The sequence below is a fragment of the Haliotis rufescens genome, unplaced genomic scaffold, assembly GCF_023055435.1.
Source record: "Haliotis rufescens isolate VD_foot unplaced genomic scaffold, xgHalRufe1.0.p SCAF_11, whole genome shotgun sequence".
Taxonomy (NCBI): Eukaryota; Metazoa; Mollusca; class Gastropoda; order Lepetellida; family Haliotidae; genus Haliotis; species Haliotis rufescens.
In genome coordinates this window covers 12,032,694-12,041,633 of record NW_025963791.1, presented here as the reverse complement: position 1 = coordinate 12,041,633, position 8,940 = coordinate 12,032,694, and the positions used below count along the sequence as shown (strand labels likewise).

The window sequence follows — 8,940 nt, the reverse complement described above, 5'->3', positions numbered from 1 at the left end:
TTTTAAGTACTGATTAAGGAATAACACATCATCGTAACATATATGTATCGTATAGATGTAGCACGCCGGTACTTTGATTCTATAGCACCCGTTACCCCGAGTTACTGTGTAACGGTTCACCCCTTGTTTTCAGACGTGCCATTCAGACAAATAAGTCAGGTGTGACAGTTATCACAATCTCACCGCTTATAAAGATTTGATACATGCTGACTGACATTTTAGCTCACTAAATATTTTAGCTCACTATAATTTGTCATATTTACTTCATTGTGGATACAGCATTAAACAGTGTGTTGACCGTGTAAAGTGTTTCTTAACTGCTGAAGATTGTGATATGTGGTATACTGCGCTTTGGAATGACAAGAATAATCCAAATGGCAATAAATTACGCACATACAGAATGTACAAATCATTACCTACTGCTGAGCCTTATTTATGTCATGTACGTTTTAGAGATCATCGGAGACTTTTAGCATCGTTTCGATGTGGTATTTTACCTTTACATGTTGAGACCGGCCGCTACGCCAAGCCACCTACCCCACTGTTGGATAGGACTTGTAAATATTGTCACGCCAATCCTATAAATGATCATGTAAATTATGTTGAAGATGAATGTCACTTTTTAATAGAATGTCCATTTTATGATGATTTAAGATACAACTTAGCTAAAGAAGCAACTTCAGTAGATAAAGCATTTCATTATATGAGTAGTTTAGAAAAATTTATTTTTATTATGAACGAAGAATCGCTCCAATGTATTTTAGCCAAATCAATTTACAACAGAAGGCAATTTCATTTTTAAGCCAAGTGTGTATGTATGTATGTATGTATGTATGTATGTATGTATGTATGTATGTATGTATGTATGTATGTATGTATGTATGTATGTATGACGTGATGTGTGTGTGTGGTGTGTGGTGTGGTGTGGTGTGGTGTGGTGTGGTGTGGTGTGGTGTGGTGTGGTGTGTGTGTGTGTGTGTGTGTGTGTGTGTGTGTGTGTGTGCACGCACGCACGCACGCACGCACTCGGGGAGCGGGGACGGCGCAACGCGGTGGGGGGAGTCAAGGGGGAGCGCACTTTTTAACTTAGGACTTTCGAAGTCAGTTGCCCTGTATTCTGGCATACTGGTGCGCTCCTCATTGAAGCCGCCCACGGCCGGCCGTGCTCCGCGCCTGCATCACGAGGTATGTATTTATGTTTATGTGTCTATGGATGTATGTATATGTGCGGTGTATGTTTAGTATGAATACGCGCCTCCGTGTGGCTGAAAAGTTGCTTCACGTAGGTATGTGTACGTGTGCTACATTTTTTTATTCTGTTTCAACTGAATAGTTTTACGTTTTATAGTGTCTCGTAGGTCATATTTGGCCGGATGTTATATTTCACTGTTTTGTATATATCTTATCACGAAGTGTATATAACATGTGACACTTTCATAAACAATATTCTCTCTCTCTCTCTCACTGACACTCTTGATGGGCCAGTGATTAAGACAACAGATCAATACACCCGCGTTCTACCTATTCAGTATGTACGTGTGATAACATGGCTGTATGTGTGCATGGTATGTATGGCTGTATGTACCATTACATGGATGTATGTATGTAAATCATGGGTGTGTATTTATGTATGCATGCGTGCGTGTGTAAATTATGTAAATGTATGTAAACCTAGATAACAAAAAAAAAATGCCTCGGTCGTTTGAAGCCAGAAGGCAGGAGTATTCCCGGGAAGGAAGCCTACTCTTGCAGTAGGTCAATAGAGGAGAAACTTCTCACGCGAAATAGGGCGAGTATAGCAGAGTAAGCTGGGGGATTATCGGCTGTTGTGTGAAAACAACGCTTCAGAAAGATCGACGTCCTGTCCCTGTGTACCACCGTTGGTGGTTTTTTTCCAGAGAAATAAACTGAAACTGTGAACAAACTTACAGATTGCGGATTGAACGCCAAAAGTGTCTGTCAGGTTTCTTAATGCTTTATTACTTTTGCTCGGGAATATGTTTCTTGTACAAGCGCAATGTTAAGGATAGGCTTCACTTTCGTTTTCCTTTATTTAGCAGGTCCCTCATGCTAAAAAACAGCCTAACTGTTTACATTACTATATCCTGCTATGCTTTACATCTAACAAAGCTATACATTACTATTATATTAGGCCTTAATCTTATCTTTATTTGAAACTTTCTCCCTCTGTTACACAAGCCATAGTTTCTAGTATTATATTTAATCTAGCCGTATTTACATAGATATATAAATGATTTATAATTTATAGTCAAAATATATACCTATAAAACTAACCATACCATACCATACCATACCATACCATACCATACCATAACATAACATAACATAACATAACATAACATACCATACCATACCATACCATACCATACCATACCATACCATACCGTACCATACCATAACATTCCATAACATAACATAACATAATAAAATATGATATATAGAGGTTATCACGCGAGTGTGTTTGGGGATGGTAAATATCCTGCATTAGGAATAAACATTGTATTTAGCGAGCCTTGGCGAGCTAAATACATACTCATTAGTGTTTATTCCTAATACAGGATATTTACCATCCCCAAACACACATGCGTGATAACCTCTTTATCATATAATGTCATTATTTAAATCTATTCTTAAAAATCGCTTTCCCTCTCTCACTTACATTACCGAAACATTGCGAGTTTTCCTGGAATGCGCGCATTGATATTAATTACGTCACAGGGTAAGTGGTGTGTCAGTCGGACAGTGACAGTAGCCAATATAGTTCGAACTGAAAGCTGTTTCTTATACAGTGACGAAGCAACATATACGCAAAACAACAGTTGTTTTTAATTGTCTTTCGCGGCAATCCATCGGTCTGTCCGCTAGAGTAACTGCCCTTTGTCAAAGGGAAGCTACTCTAACCCTAGTCTATGAGACGTCACACGGCCACGGTCAGACGTTGTTGACAGTCGGCCTGTCCTGTCATAACGTTAAGCAGTGCAGTCAGATGTACACACAGCGCCAAAACGAAACAAGGTAACAATTCAAACATATTTCGGCCAAATCCAACTATTTTAATTTGTGGAGAAGGTTTCAAGCCGCAGAGGTCTACAAGCACAGATATATGGCTACTGGTCCCGCTTGGCTAGGCCTCGTGCCCTCGCAAAATTGTTTCGAAATTTATATCTCTAAAGTTGCCCAAACTTATAAAATGCCTTAGCTACGTCACAGTTAGACACAGATTTTCAGTATATTAGACTGTTGTTTGATAATGATAGCAATTATCCCTGTAGTTTATCCAGATTCCCGATGGTTAATTCTGACTCGATCGCCGAATGACGAGGGCGACGCCATGTTTGTTTATAAACACTGAAAGTAGTCCCTACTTGACCTTTTATATTCGCATCTCTATCCGCGTATGACCCCAACGGATATCGTTTTTATCCGTTGGCTTTATCCTGCCGAGAAACCAACCCATTATATGATAAAAATATAATATCTGTGACAACTTCCAATTGGTGACAAGTGGTAATGAATTTTGATATTCATATTATTATAATTTGTCAAATTGTACATAACTGTGTGTGTTAAATCATAAATATTCAAAGGGACTGTTCCCTACACCCATCAATATCTTCATGTATGAACATTAGTTTATTGTATGAATTATATAAAGATCTCACTAAGTATATGTTTTACATTTTGAGTGCATGAAAGGTGGGATTGAGGTAGAAGGGAAATAGTTTCTAGTAACTAGTGGAGGAAATTGGAAATGGCTGAACCTGTAGGTAACATTCAACAGGCTCATTACCTTAACAATTGAAAGAGAAGAAATTTGACGTGAACTGCATTGGAAAATGAGAGAAGAATTTAATAGTCAATGTTTTTTATCATAAAAAACTCTCTGTTCGGTAAACAACAGTTGTTATTTTAGTACTTTCAAAAGGAATCCTAAACCTTCTCTTACTCAGTTATGATATATTGTGACAAAGTGAAAACAACAGACATTAACGTGCAACAAAGCATTTTCCATGGACTTGTTAATTTGCTTACTGTTGCTATACATGTGTTCAGATTAATTAAAACTATACCACATTAACTATACTGGCCAAAAGACGAAACGCATAGCTGAAATCTGTTTTTCAAACTTGACTGTTATAAAAGATGAAGGCTTGAACTCAATATAAATGCCATTTCTAACTGTGAATATTGACCTAACACTAATTTATTGCACCCGAACACAACATTTGGTGACTTGTCGCCAAAATACAGCATCTTGAAACCAAACTGAGAGAAATTGCATGGAGAAAAAGCTGTAAGCATGCTGCACGTGCAAATACGGCTACTTAACCTTTATACCGATGGGTATAACAAATTTGGCAGTCCTGCTGCGAATCACTCTCCGATGTTCTGTATACGTGACTCTCGTGATGCCAAGACTGAATGAAGACTGTAGAAACAGAGCCATTAGACGTCTGGAAGCTGGTGAAGGTCAGACATCAGTAGCCAGGCACTGTAGCGTGAGGCAGGGTACAATTTCTCGTCTGTGGCAGCGCTATAGACTCCACAACTCGACAAGAGATCGACCGAGAAGTGGAAGACCCAGGGTCACAACTGCGGCGCAGGACCGCTTCATCCGGGTGTTGCAACCGGACAATCAGTGCAGCATACACAGCTAACAATGTTCCTGGTCTTCGTAGAGTCTCAGCGCACACCATCAGAAAGCGTCTAAGACAGCATGGGATACGGCCAATGAGACCATATACTGCGCCCGTTCTGCGGCAACATCATCGTCGTGCACGTCTGCAATGGAGCAGAAATGTTCGACCATGGACCCTAGTGCACTGGAGAAGGATATGGTTCAGTGATGAGTCGCGGTTCATGCTGTATCGCCATGATGGTAGGATGCGTGTCTGCAGACGGAGAAATGAATGCTACACTCGACACTGTATTCATGAAGTCGACCGATACGGCGGTGGAAGTGTCATAATGTGGGAAGACATATCCGTGAATGGTAGGAGAGATCTAGTGCACATGCAGGGAAATTTAACTGCTGTACGCTACCGTGATTAAATTCTTCAACGTCACCCTATCCCCGCCATTGACGTCAGAAGAGAGATTTTCCAGCAAGACAACGCAAGACCGCATACTGCACGTGTTACCATGGATTATCTTGCCCACAACAATGTTACTGTGCGGCCATGACCCTCCAAATCGCCTGATCTAAACCCCATTGAACATTTGTGGGATCTGCTAGACAGACGTGTACGACGCCGACAGCCTCAACCACAGACGCTTCAACAGCTGAACCATGCATTGCAAGATGAGTGGAGAAGGATTCCACAACGCCAGATTCGACGACTCATACAGTCCACGCCCAGGCGGTGCAGAGCTGTGATCGATGATTGTGGTGGTAACACCCGGTACTGACTTTGGCACAGTACCATCACAGACACAGACGTCCCTTAGAACTTTAAAAGACTGTTTTGAGTGTAAGAAACATGTGCCTCATCCTGTGTAAATGTGGTTGTTGTATCTTCATTATTTATTGTGTAATCCTATTTCATTAAACATGTAATGAAACACTGATTATTCTGTTATCCATTTCTTTTTTTGGCCAGTGTATAATTTGCTTCCGTGTGTGAATGCGTGTAAAACTTGCATATTGGGTCACCAGTTCTCATGATGCTTTATGTGACCGCATGGTTGGTGTTACACAATCAGTGTCCCAACTCTCGTGTATCTACTTAATGTTTCGCCCTCATGATCTAACGTTCTAGCATAGACATCCTCTTATACACAACATATGCGTTCTGGACATATTATCTTTCGGTTCCATGGCCTGTACAGCCTTAAAATTGACTTTATTAATCTTCGGATGTTATGTCTAGTGCACACAAACAGGACCGTTTAGCCTATATAAGGAATGTAGCAGCCAGTGGATCTTCCAGTTAGCTGATTTTCTGTTGGTAATATCCGTTTCTTTCTTGTTGCATATCAAGGCACCAATTTATCAGACATGGGGTTTTGTTATGTTCTTTTGGCAAATAAGAGGATAGTTAGTAACCAAAAATATACGGTATACAACGTATTTTTTCACTATCACAAAATAATTTGACACTGACACCGCTTCAAACCCCGTGGTAAACTGGACACAATTATTTGCACACCGATAAGATAACTCCTACCGACAGGGTGGGGTGGTGGTTCAAAGCAAAACGGACAACCCTGTCTAATTAATGTTGGGCGGCGACTTTGATCTTGCCCCCAACCATGCATGTAGTAGAAGTAAACGGCGATTATGATAACCTGGAAGTAAACGAGATTCTTCCTTGTTGCATTTCAAGGCAGCAATTCATCGGTCATGGGGTTTTGTTCTGTATGTGTAGCCCAGTGTATCCACAATTATCTAGAATGCTTCATATTGACAAAATATATACAAGCTAGATATGTGCCCACACTAACTATATACTGGTATTTGCTTAATTTGTCAGTGTGGTTTATCAACAGAAGTATAACGCTTATTCACGCGTGACGTGGCAGAAATTGAACATTATGATAGCCTCAGCAGGGACAATAGAGGTCATAGGACATAACTTTATTTGCTTTTCTGGTCACAGATCGTGGCATATGAAGATCATACATAGATATGTTTAAGTTACATGGGCAGCAGGCTAGATTATTTGCAGCAATACAGTGCAAATATTGTGTTCAATATGAGAAAACGTTGATAGATTTTTAACAAACTTATTTTGGTACTATTGAACAAACTGTTGACTTTGAAGAAATTTTCGCTCAATGTAATAATGTATAGGTAACAAATCAAATCTCTCTCTGAAATCCACCAGCATTTTTGCTGTCAAACCTAAATCTTGCCAAGTGCCACAAAGTGAGTTTATTCTTAGACATGTCAAAATCGATAGATACAATATGGCTGGAAGCTGTCTCTCGGACTGTTATGGGTATTGATGTATTCTAAAATATTACTGGGAAATGTTCAAGTTAGTTACTGTCATTTACTCCATCGTTCTAAATGTCCATCGTCCCAACAGGGCGTCCCATCACTTTGGTTATATATCACTTCCCTGTCTCTATGTCTTAAGTTGTTAATCGGTAACTGCGGTCCAAATTAATCAACTTATTCATCTATTGTTACAAACTTGACTGATTTGTTTACACAATAAAAAATCTAATTGATCATGAACTATTTGAGGTCGCTTCGTTCTCAAACCAAAATGGCGGCTGACTTTGACAGCGGAACAAGAAATTCTTGATTGGATCAACGAGGAAATGAGCAAAGGGAGCTAACACCCCATCATCCTAAGCCTGCTCCACATCTTCAAAGTAGTCATAAATTTCATCAGCTCATCATCGAGCCTCTGTTAATAAGTTCTTCTACGTCAGGGCAACCAAGCGGTAGTTGCGCCGCCATTTTGGTAGAGTGCGCATGCGCTTCGAACTGTTGCAGCGATTAATTTGCTTTCTCTAAGCGATTAGTTGCTTACAACGCGCCCCTACACTACCAGTTGTCGGATTTTCATTTTTGTGGAAGCCTCGGTGGCTGAGGGGGTTAGACAATAACATTCCTGAAAGCCTAACAACTGCACCAGACACCAACCTGCACAATACGCAGTGATCGAAGTGAAAACTTCAATGTACATATGCGGAAATTATATTCCCTTATGTATTTGAACAATCATCAAATCCACATCAGCAATGAATGACTTTTACCCGTGTTGAATGCAGTGTAGCGTGTAGCGTATAGCGCATTCCAGAGGTCAGCTTGTGGCATATCATAGTGTGTAGAAATACAGAGGGACACTGTTGTACTTAAGTTGGCGAATACAACCAGGTGTTTCTCACGGCCTCGTTATGTTAATGTCACGGTTTGTTTGATACCAAGTTATTTTCAAACATGATCTGTCGTTGCTATCTATTGTTAGTAATAGTCGCATTATTAAATGTGGCATTGAAATGATGTTCACAATGCATAAACGCCCTGTGTAAACAATCATGAAAATATATGTAGCTGCGCATGGAGTTGCACACCTCTTGATATTAGAATACTGTAGAGAACATGTTTTATGTCTTGCCAACTGTACCTGTCACACACACGCACAACAGTTAAAGATAGATGTGACGGGACTAAAGTAGAGAATGTGATCATACGACAACCGGAAACTCGTAATTAAATTCATATCACCAATGAAGACCTTTCAAAACATTCACAAAGGACGTTTGCAAGAGGGCACTTTAGTATTCATAGCCCATGTCAGCCTGTGTGTACATTGGCAGGCCCATGGGCGACATAGTTCCAATTTCGAGATTTCGAAACAATATTTTTCATTTATTCTTCTTATAATTATTAATTAGTGTGGACCACTGATGGTCCCAATTAAATCAGCAAAGATGAAAATTGGAAATATATGTGACCGAAACTGGCCACAGCATGGACCGTTCCTGGATAAATGGGTTTCCAGAATTAAAATAATGTGATGAACCTACATAATATATTTCATCTTTGGATTAACAATATAATGCTTATTGAATATAGTTCAAGTTATAACTTTGTTATAATGTGGAACATTTTTGTTTTCGCTGCAGCCAGTGGCAAAAGGATACAACAGCATTCCAGGAGATACACACGGAAATGTTAGGTGCATTGAGGACTACACCAAATACACCAGGGGCTGTGAATGATGCAAACGTAAGTGCAGAAACGGTTGTTAAATACCATGAGCTACTAGATCTTTTGGTGGTTTTGTGGCTTTAAATTAATGCTAAGAATTGGATTTGTATCTCCACCCAGCCACTGACCGTAAAGTGGGTTGGGGTGTTCCTGGTGTACCACTTTTTGTATTCAATGTCATGCATGATACTGTTATATATATATGAAATACCTGTTTTAGATTTTTTCAGAATTTGTTTTATGTTTCTGAA

The 8,940-nt window shown here is 39.7% G+C and overlaps 1 long non-coding RNA gene across 1 annotated transcript; it reads left to right on the top strand.

Moving 5' to 3' along the window:
• The first annotated feature begins 1,061 nt into the window (after nucleotides 1–1,061).
• Nucleotides 1,062–8,707, top strand: LOC124141153. Its single transcript, XR_006862015.2, has 2 exons — nucleotides 1,062–1,185; nucleotides 8,605–8,707. It is a non-coding gene; the product is annotated as an uncharacterized LOC124141153 (long non-coding RNA).
• Nucleotides 8,708–8,940: the final 233 nt, after the last annotated feature.